Below are 11,514 nucleotides of genomic sequence, written 5' to 3' on the forward strand. Positions count from 1 at the left end.
GATGAATAAATGAGCAAATTAAGTTAATTTGGATATGCAGAAAATATGCATTAAAAATAAATTTTAGGAACTGCAGAAAGAGGGGGGAGGAAGTCAAGCTTTGAAATGTCAAAATGATTGTAAAATTAGTGAAACATATAAACTTGAAAAGTATAAAAAAAATTTTTTAAAGAAAAACCTGGGAATTTCTACATGCAAGCAGGTACAGTGGTACCTCGGGTTAAGTACTTAACAGCCCAATTTCTGTTCTTATCCTGAAGTAAAGTTCTTAACCTGAAGCACTATTTCTGGGTTAGTGGAGTCTGTAACCTGAAGCATATGTAACCTGAAGCGTATGTAACCCGAGGTACCACTGTACTCAGCTGAGCATCTCTTTTTGCTGTTAAAGGCCCACAGCCCCCTTTTAAGTCTGAGTCACACAAGCATAGATATAGCTCAGCTTCTTATTTCTGGATGATCTGCAGCTGTGTGAAGGGAAGGAAAACATTGCGTGTGACTTAATATTATGAAATGCCTTTCTGAGCTGTTTGATGGGTGGCAGCTGTTTCCTACCTGCAAATCATGACGGGGTGTTAGTTGTTCAGTATGACCTGCCTGGTGGTGATAGATTTGTTCTCTGAAAGGGGAGAGTTCAACTATATAAAGTTTTGGAAATGTTTTATCTCTCTATCCAACGAGTACTCTTAAAAGCGTTGAGAGTTACCACTGAGGAGTGTTGACTTTCCTTGTGGCAGATGGAGCGCTCACATGGCGTACAGTAAACAATGTGTCATCTATTTACATCTTTTTCTTCTTTTTTACATTAGCCACAGATGGCTTGGCATCATTTTGAAAATATATTTAAAAAATATCTAACTTTATTATTATTTTTTTCTAATTCTGTATTTATACTTGTGAGTCCATGATACTTTCTACTTTGGGCTCTCAGTAGCTAGGAAGCTAATCACCCGTGTTGAACCATTATCCATCTATCGTAATTAGGGGTGTGAGCACTTTAAATGTAGGTTAATCAACTCAGTTTTAGCTGATTAACAGTAGGGAGCAATACTGTATATGTGGAATATTTTTAACTAGTGGGGCTGGCAGTTTTAAGGGCAGACCTTTGGTGTGAGTGTTTACTGTAAAAGGGAATGAAAAATAAAATAGTAAGCTGTTATTTTTCTTCTGTTTTATAAAACAAAGAAACTGATGTATTCTTCCTTCAGTATCTCAAAAAGTGGCCGATACTGCAGATGTTGCAATTAGCAAATTTATTTAAATATAATCAATTAAGGACCATACAAATTGCCTTCCTGGATCAGACTAAATGGGGTCCTAGTCCAATAGTCTCTAACAGCAGGTAGTCAGACACATTTGGAAGATCACAAGCAAAGCATGAAGGTTAAGGACTCTAGTTTGTTTCTTGCATCTGCTACTCATGAAATATACAGCCGGTAAACACAGGCTTTATTCCTTCTTAACTTGCAAATACAATAAATAATGGCAGAGCTCTCCATTTGCAACTTTTGGCTTCTTTTGTCCTTGAGCTCTTTCTGTTCTTGATGGTCCTTGCAAGTACTCTGTAACTACATTTGGCTTTTTTCCTCCTCCCACTAAATCCCTTTTCCTTTGGTGCTACGTCTTTTAGATAAGCAGGAACTATCTTACTGAAAACATTTGAAGGCTGTATTGAGAGCCTTTTTTCAGCTGAAGAGCCAAGTAAAAATAGACTAAATAAATAGAAAGTTGTTGGCTCACATAACCACGGACAGCTCTTATTCTTCATGCGTTTCTCTAAGCCAAAGCTGTGATCCACCTGAATCACCACATTTAGTGGTAGCGATTCCACAGGTTAATTATGTATTGAATGAAATACCACTTCAGCTTTGACCTGGCCTGATCCTGCTCTTAAATCAACTCCCATCATCATTTTTGATGGTGCACCTTCCAACCATGTGTGCATGAGAGAGAAAAGTCTCTCTCTATATCATCCCCACACTGTTCCTAATTTTATAAGCCTCTGGCACATGCCCCATTAGTCATCCTTAAACTGAAGAGCTCCAAATTCTTTAGTTTAAGATGATACTGTTCCTTAACTGGCGATGACTAATCAACTAAAAACCAGTGGACAATCTTAACAGGTAAGAGCGATCACAGATGAGCTGTCACTGACTGCGTTGTCCAGTCATTGCAGTAGCTGTCAGCAATGAGCAAGAATACTTGAGGGATAAGCTTTTAATTTCACGCTTTCTCAACCTTGAAGGCTCTCCGTGTGCTGTTTTGCCAGGAAAGGTGAGGGGCAGATTTTGGGCAGGTGCAGTTTTCTCTACTCATCCATAAGAAAAGGTTCACCTGCTGGAATCCCCTCTTCTTGTGCCCAGTTGCACCTAGTCACCTAAAAATGGCACATTAAGGGACGCATGACTCTGACGAACCCATGACCATGAAATTAAAAGTCTCATGCTTTACCCACTGAGCTTGTGTTCCCCCTTAGTGACTAGTGAACCACTCAAGGTCAAAATAACATACTAGAAGCTTTCTTAAGTGTGCGTGTTGATCTGAGCAGCCTTGAACATCCATCAGACAAGCTGGCAGCGCTGACCTCTGACTGCAGAAAATCTGGTAAGAAGCCAGTTGCTTTATTGCATATCTGTTTCTTTGCAAGAAAGGCATGTCTTGTTAATGATGGCAGGGTGGGTGGACGCCAAGCTAGTTTACATTTTGAGTCTTATTTCACGCCTCTCTAAAGCCCACTCACCCTGTGACTAATCTCCAAGTTGATTCACCTTTCCCATCTTGATCGCTTTATTAACACCACATTGCCAGCAGTTTTTTTGAGTTTAACTATAGGAAGTATGTATAGCAAGGGTGAAGAAGAACCTGCAGCACTGCAGATGTGGCTGGACTATAACAGCTCTCTTGATCTCAGTTTGCCATGCTGGCTGTCAGGTGTGAAGAGTGTAAAAACATCTGGAGGGATGCAGGCTGCTCTCCAGCTGATGTGTAGAATGAGTTGGCTGTAACTAATTCCAAGGCTTGGCCACTCTCTCTAGCACATTCTGGTGACATCTTAAACATCATTAATGTGATGTACTGTATGTGGGCTGCCTTGAAGGATGCTCATAAATGGTGCAGAATGCAGCAGACGGGCCCTAGAGAGTGGCAAAAAGAGAATGATGCTTGTTCTTCATTGTCTTAACTAGCCACCAGTTTAGCAAAATCAAAGGAGTCTTGACTCCTCACCTGCAAGGTCCTAGTGGTCTGGATCTTCAGGAATTAATCTGGATAATTGTTTATTCAGCTATAAACACTGATGATGTCAATAGCTTTATTCCCACTGAAAAGAGTCTTTTGAGTGGTGGTACTCTTGTTCTAGGGGACGCGGTGGCGCTGTGGGTTAAACGACAGAGCGTAGGACTTGCCGATCAGAAGTTTGGTGGTTCGAATCCCCGCGATGGGGTGAGCTCCCGTTGCTCAGTCCCTGCTCCTGCCAACCTAGTAGTTCGAAAGCATGTCAAAGTCAAGTAGATAAATAGGTACCGCTCTGGCAGGAAGATAAACGGCATTTCCGTGCGCTGCTCTGGTTCGCCAGAAGCGGCTTAGTCATGCTGGCCACATGACCCGGAAACTGTACGCCGGCTCCCTCGGCCAATAAAGCAAGATGAGCGCCGCAACCCCAGTTGGTCACGACTGGACCTAATGGTCAGGGGTCCCTTTACCTTTACCTTACTCTTGTTCTTGTATTCTCTCCCCCTCACCAGGCTCTTTCATTGTAATATCTCAAAATTATTATTAAAACAGTCATGTTTCACCTTTTTTTTTTTTTACTGGCATTGAAGTTGCTGGTTTTTAGTACATCTACAAAAGGTTGTCCCATTACTGCAAGGACAGCTGCCTGCTCAATGAGATTTCCACTCGCTGTGTGTCTCCACACCCCTCCAATCTGCTCCAGATGTTTGGGGAGCATAGCCGTCTTTCTCATTGGGTTTACTGGTGCGTTATGCCAGGGTGCCAGCCTCTCAGGGACGCCCCTGCGAGTGGGGGAGCTGTGTGGCTTTGCCGGTGGCCTCCCCTTTCCCTCCTGCACGCCCGCCAGCTGTGACCCGTCAACCATATGGCTGGCGGGCGTGTAGCTTGCCTCCCAAGCCTCCGCAGGAGGAGAGCGATCCCCGCAGAGGCTTGGGAAAAGGTCGACAACTCTGGGAAACGGGGGGTGGGGCGCCACAGATCTTTTCACCACAGCGCTGGATACGCTTAAGACGGCTCTGTTGGGGAGGGATCCCAGAATATATTTTAGGGAGGGGTTGTGTAAAGAGAAGGGACGTGGGTGGCGCTGTGGGTTAAACCACAGAGCCTAGGACTTGCCGATCAGAAGGTCGGGGGTTCAAATCCCCGCGACGGGGTGAGCTCCTGTTGCTTGGTCCCTGCTCCTGAAACCTAGTAGTTCGAAAGCACATCAAAGTGCAAGTAGATAATTAGGTACCGCTCCGGAGGGAAGGTAAACGGTGTTTCTGTGTGCTGCTCTGGTTCGCCAGAAGTGGCTTAGTCATGCTGGCCACATGACCCGGAAGCTGTACGCCGGGTCCCTCGGCCAATAAAGCGAGATGACAGCCGCAACCCCAGAGTCGGTCACGACAGGACCTAATGGTCAGGGGTCCCTTTACCTTTACTGTGTAAAGAGAAGGAAAAGAAGTTCTGTGGTGCAGGTGGAGGTGTTTGTGCTAATGGAATGACCTCCTTAGATACACTAGATATCTTCATTAGATACAATAGATATCTCAGAATTGTGGGTTCAAGACCCACATTAGGCGAAAGATTCCTGCATTGCAGAGGGTTGGACTAGATGACCCTTGTGGTCCTTCCAACTCTTCTATAATCCCTGGACTTTATTTGCACATATTTGCAACTTTAAAGTTATTTTATATTATTATTGTCTTTTAAACTGCTTGGGAGTTGCTGGACAGAAAATAAAATGTATAAAGGCCTGATTGATTGATTTCTGTAGGGAGTCACCTCCTCTGCAGACAGAGTAGGAATGAATGATTAGACCAAGAACAATTCAGAGGAATATTATAGTTGGTCTTAATTTGGTAGATCAAGACAACATTTTGGAGAAACCAGGGGAGAAGAGATGAAAAGGCAAAACGGTAGATCTAAACCAGCTTTCTCTAACCTGGTTCTCTCCAAATGTTTTGAACCACAACTGTCATTGGCCACACTACTGGGATGAATAGGATTTGCAATCCAAAACATCTGGAAGGCATGAGGTTGGAGAAGGCTGATCTAGAGAGCTATAATGATGGTAAATGTTATATATGAGAACTTAAAAGTGGATCATATGTTGTCAGTTGAGACTAAATCTGAGTGCTAGATCGGCAAAAATTAAACTGGTTCTTAATGGGAAAACAGGGCCTTTGCAAGGAAACTTCTTTTAGGCTGTTCATGGAACACATTTTCAGGAAGAGAAGCAGAACTGACAGTTGTTAAGAGCAGCAGGGAAATGTTTGTCTATTTCCAGTGGAATTTTTTTGTAGTTGTTCAAAGGGTGCCACAAAACACTTTGCTCTCATCTGCTGAACTGGTATGTCTATTGTGTTTTTGTAGTTATCCTTGCTCATTTTAGAAGAGGTGTCATGATTAGGTATGGAATAAATGAAGTATACAGCCATACACCCTAACCAAGTATATTCAGAAATAAGTCCCAGTGAATGGGGCTTAGTCCTAGGCATCTAATCAGATTGGATCTAATCAGATATGTGAAAATGGGTCTGATCTTCAGTCAATAAATTCATGCAGATACAAACCCATGGCCTCAGTCCAGCCCGAGCCATGTGCAAGGAGTGTCCCCAGGTGTTGCTGCACATCTGCATAAAAGGTGTATCTGGCCAGGATTTGGATGACTATTTTTATGTACAGTTGTGCTTGCATCAGTCTGGTTCTGCACACTATTCTCCCTAGCTGGATCAAGGCTCATGAATTTTCAGCAACTCCCCTCCTTCTTCAGAGAAAGCTCCAACATCTGCCTACAATAATGGAAGGGAACCAAATTTGTGGCATGCATTTATTTGCATTATGCAAAGACGACCAACTCTCTGGGCTTGTGTACAGCTTGATAGCTAAGGGTGCTTCATGGACATTTGATAGCTGATCTTCAGATTGTGGTGCAGGTCATACCTACCCATTGGCAAAGACCAGAAACGCAAAGAGCTTGGTAGGTTTTAATCTGACTAGAGGGTCTGAGCTTTTGCAACTGGTGAGCAAGTACCAAATGATGCTTCTACTTTTGGAGGACTGATGAGCATTATTTGCCTGATTCTCCCCCTCGAAATGGAGGGTAGTTTTCCAGGCGAAGGTCTTAGCAATGCTCTCTTCTTTCCTGACTTTCAAAAATGATTCTTGTGAAACAGGAAGGGTTGGTGTGAAAAACCCAGCAGGGGTACAACACCTTAAGTCATGGGTAGGCAAACTAAGGCCCAGGGGCCGGGGCCGGCCCAATCGCCTTCTAAATCTGGCCCGCGGACGGTCCATGAATCAGTGTGTTTTTACATGAGTAGAATGTGTCCTTTTATTTAAAATGCATCTCTGGGTTATTTGTAGGGCACAGGAATTCGTTCATTTATTTATTTTTCAAAATATAGTCCGGCCCCCCCACAAGGTCTGAGGGACAGTAGACCGGCCCCCTGCTGAAAAAGTTTGCTGACCCCTGCCTTAAGTCTTCTACTTGTTGATTGGGACTCCTGCAGGGTGTTTTGGAACCCTTTTAGAACGAATTCTTAGTATTCCTGAACAATGAGTGGCTGCTTGTGCCCTTCTACTGTCCCAAGTGAGACATTGTAAGAAGAAACTGGAGCAAAAACATTGCCTGGGTCCTGATTTGTGGGTCAGTCCCCTTTGCACCCATGCAGGCCCCGTTACCACAGCAGAGTGACCCATACTGAAGGTACAAGAGCAAGCTGGTCAGTTGGCAACCCCGAAGCGCAAACCATTTGTTGACTGCCGCCTAAATTTTCAGGGAAGAGTGGGAGAAATAGATTTGTTATCTGAAACGCAGCATATGTTTCGAGCGGAGCACAACAGCTTTCTGAGCCAAGCTATTAGTAACACCTGATATACCCCCTACTACTCATTAGTCACCTGCCAGCAATGAGCCATTCCATTAGCATTCTTGCTCCGCTTTGATCTTCCCTCTCCTGCTCTGCCGCTAATTAAGCATCTGTTTGCCAGGCAAAAACAAATCATCTCCTTATGAAGGCATAAAACATTTCATTTTCAGACAAAAAGAAATCTGCTGTAAATAATAATTAAGGAGTCAGTGTTTCCCCTCCCCCAAGAAGAAGAGAAGAACCAGATTGTCACCCAAGTCATTCCAAAAAAATTTTTTTTAAAAAGTTTCTGTTGAGTTGGGGAATGTTCCTTTCTAGGATTTGGGTCCTAGTGAGCCTTAGTGACTCACAGCTTTTCTCCGCAGCATATGGGGGAATTTGTACACTACAAATTTAGATTTGCTTTAATTTGTCATGGAGCACTGTGGGCTCCTAAAGGGCTTCTTACCTCAATTTACTCTGATAACATCCTTTTATTTATCTCATCCACTCTTCCAAGGAGCCTCTGGGAAATGATATGAATTGAAAAGGATGTTCAAAATAACTTTTATAAATAAACAACAACCCAGCAGCTTTTCTTCTGGGAATTATAGGGACAGAACTACCTAAATTATACAGAAATTTATTTATGTCTGCTACTACAGCAGCAGGAATGCTATTTGCCCCAAAGTGGAAAGAAGCAGAGTCCCAGCAAAGGAAGAATGGATACAAAATCTTATGGGATATGCAGAAATGGCGAAACTCACCGGAAGAATAAGAAATCAAGATAACAAATTCTTAAAAATAAAAAAATGGAAATGATTTACTGAGTATTTACAGATAAATTGCAAACAGATAAAAACATTAGCAGGATTATTGTAATAACCTACAGTTTTAGAAGAGTATATATTTAAAGCAGATAATGAGCAAATTAAATGAATTTGGATATGCAGAAGATATTAAAAAAAATAAATTGAGAACCACAGAAAGAGGGAGAAGGCAGTCAAAGTATAAATAAAAACATATATATATATATATATATATATATATATATATATATATATATATATATATAAAAATAAAGGAGCATGGGGCAGTGTAGCTGGAGTTCTCTAACATTGTGCTGAAAGATACTGGATTCAAACCATTCAGTGAGCTTCATGACTGAGCAGGGATTTGAAAAAAGTGTCTGCAGAAAGTGCATGCAATAGAAGTTCAAGAAGGACACTGACAAACTGGAACGTGTCCAGAGGAGGGCAACCAAAATGATCAAAGGCCTGGAAACGATGCCTTATGAGGAACGGCTAAGGGAGCTGGCCATGTTTAGCCTGGAGAAGAGGAGGCTAAGGGGTGATATGATAGCCATGTTCAAATATATAAAAGGATGTCACATAGAGGGAGAAAGGTTGTTTTCTGCTGCTCCAGAGAAGCGGACACGGAGCAATGGATCCAAACTACAAGAAAGAAGATTCCACCTAAACATTAGGAAGAACTTCCTGACAGTAAGAGCTGTTCAACAGTGGAATTTGCTGCCAAGGAGTGTGGTGGAGTCTCCTTCTTTGGAGGTCTTTAAGCAGAGGCTTGACAACCATATGTCAGGAGTGCTCTGATGGTGTTTCCTGCTTGGCAGGGGGTTGGACTCGATGGCCCTTGTGGTCTCTTCCAACTCTATGATTCTATGATTCTAGATCTTTTGTGTCCCTAAACATGTTTCAAGGAATAAAGCATAAGATTATAGTGTTACAAATATGCAGAAATACAGTAAATGGACAAAAAAAATATCTTATTTCAAACATGGTTTATTTTCAGGAAATACATGAGCCAGCTTACATTTTGTGTAAAACATCTATGGTAGCATGCTGCCTACAACTGCATAGATCTCTGGCAGCCTTTTTACACCAACTTTGGTCATTAATTGTTCCTCATATGAAAGTCAACTGACATAGTACTTGCAGCAAATAAATCAGTATGTGGCCTTAAGGTTGTTTTGGGAAACTGAGTGTGTGTGCATCAAAAAGCATTATGTAGCCACTAGTGTCTTTATTAATAAAGATCATTAATTAGCAGGGAAATGGAAGAAAAAGAGATACAAGACAAGATTTCTGTTTGGAGTATTTTCTCTTGTCCAAATCTTTATACTTATTACTTTAGTCATTTCTTTTCTACAGGATTCATTCCTAAACATTAGGATTTCTGGTTAGTGATTCTTCCAGATAATGTTTAAAGCTAATACTGGAAAAATCCATCTTTTCCTCTGAATGAGAAGTGCCTTGCAATAAAACAGAAAAGCTCTCTTATCTGATTGTAATACTGCATCTGGCTTTTGAGCTGAAACATTCTCCCCAAATTAATGGATTTTTATTACTACTAGGAATGAATGAAATTGCTATGTAGGTCCCCAGATACGATTCAGAGGGACATATTAAAATATGCAGGCAAAAAGGGCAATGATTCCTATAAAATAGTATTAGTTTGTTCATGCCCCACATCAAACATTATCCATCAAGGATTAGGAAGCAGATTTCCTTTTGGAAGAAAATCGTCTCTAGAGCAATGCAGAAGAATGCACAATAGGAAATAAAAATTTCCTGTTATCCTCCACAGTTTTGTGTTGGCAGCAACAGTATGTGTTTGAGATTATACAGAGATCATATGACTGATTCCATATTAAAATTATATACTGAGAATATAAAATGTTGATTTCTCCAGTTTTTAAAAATAAGAAATATAGCCTTATCATTTGACGCTAAAACAACTGAGCAGAAAAATAAACAAGGTACCCTATAGGGATCAGGTGCAAGAAGAGCGTGGGTGAGGCAGAAGGCTCCAATAACTAAGGCTGTGCATAGTATCAGCACTGCGAACAGGGATAGCTAAGTATAACAAAAGTATTTGTATTATTTTTATGAGGTGCAAGAATGATTGCAGAGGTTCCAGAAATCGAGTGCTGAACAGTGACAGGTGACAACGTGTGATGTGGACCGAGCCCACTTCTCACATCAGCACCAGTGACAGACAAGGAAGGCACACAAAAGCGACTTGGAAGACATTCTAAAGTTACGTAAAGGGACTTGCACTGATGATACAGACTTGAATAAAGAGAATTATCAGCACAGGTAGCAAACAGGGCATTAAGGCTACTAAACAACTCTGTGGTTACGGTAATCAGTTGAAATCTGGTTTTGTTCAAAGCGAAAATGGGTTGCATAAGAAGACTGTTCAGCCACCAGAAAATAAATAAGGCAATATGTACTAGGGTTTGACTCAACCTCTTTTTGCAACTGTTTTTGGATGTTTTAGAGGAACATCAAAGACTGAAACAGCCCACTTATATTCTTATATACTTTATTTTAGGCTCTACACTTCTTGACGTGCAGTAGTGCTTTCATATGTTCTCCCCCAACTTCTACATAGAGTTTGGGTTGACCAAAAATAAAGGAAGATTTGTTTAGTGCATCAGGCTGGCATCATACCCGAGGTAGGCAACACATCACTATCACATACTAGTGATGACGAGAGTAAGCAGAAGTATTGAAAGGAACTAGAGGCAGCCTTTAAAAACAGTAAAACTGACGGGAGGTGTTTTCTCTTTTTAAATTCACTCTCTTTCCTTCCCTTGTTTTTAACATTCATGTCAAGTAGAGACAGAACAAACCAAATGTAAATCTCGAGACAGAATTAATACATTCAAACATTTTCCCCAGCCATGATTTTGCAGATTTAAGACTAAGTTCATAGAAACAATTAACATTTGTGAGAATGAAATCGCCTTTGCATTTTAAGAGAACCTTTGCCTTGTTCATGCACAGGTTCTTAAACTGAGACTAGAGAGAAACCTCCCCACTCTACAAAAGTTAGTATTTCAATGCACTTAACTTATATTTTGATACATGTTCATATGCTTACAATGTCACTCAGATACCCTGCAAGGAAAGGGATGCATGGACAATACAAATATTTCAAAATATGCTCTTGTCTGGAATACAAGGGGATCAAATATATTTTCAAGTACTTAGGGACTTTAATAGAAAAAAGTACAGTTAAGTAAGTGAGGGATGAGTTTTCTTTGGCAAGGATTTTATCAAATTGAAGGAGTTACTGCCTTAAACAAAGCAAAGTGTCAAAGGACCAGTGCGCAGAATGCTCTCGCTCCCTTAACCATGGTTATATGACCGGGAGTAAATTGTGGTGTCTCACATTCCTCTCCTCTGGCATGAATTTCCCTGCTATGGCTAAGAGTTGCATTGGTACAGACTTCAACCATGCTTAACACCAGCCAGGTTTTGCCAGTATGAAAAAATCAGAGTGTGAAGCTACTTAAAATAAAACCTTGATTGATATTAACTATAGTTAATATTAGTGTTGCTATAAACCTTCACCATAGTTAACGCTGGTATAGAAAATTCATACCAGAGAGGAGTGGGCTAAGATCCCATAGGCTGCTCCAGAAGAT

This window comes from Podarcis raffonei, chromosome 17 (genome assembly GCF_027172205.1).
Source record: "Podarcis raffonei isolate rPodRaf1 chromosome 17, rPodRaf1.pri, whole genome shotgun sequence".
Classification (NCBI taxonomy): domain Eukaryota; kingdom Metazoa; phylum Chordata; class Lepidosauria; order Squamata; family Lacertidae; genus Podarcis; species Podarcis raffonei.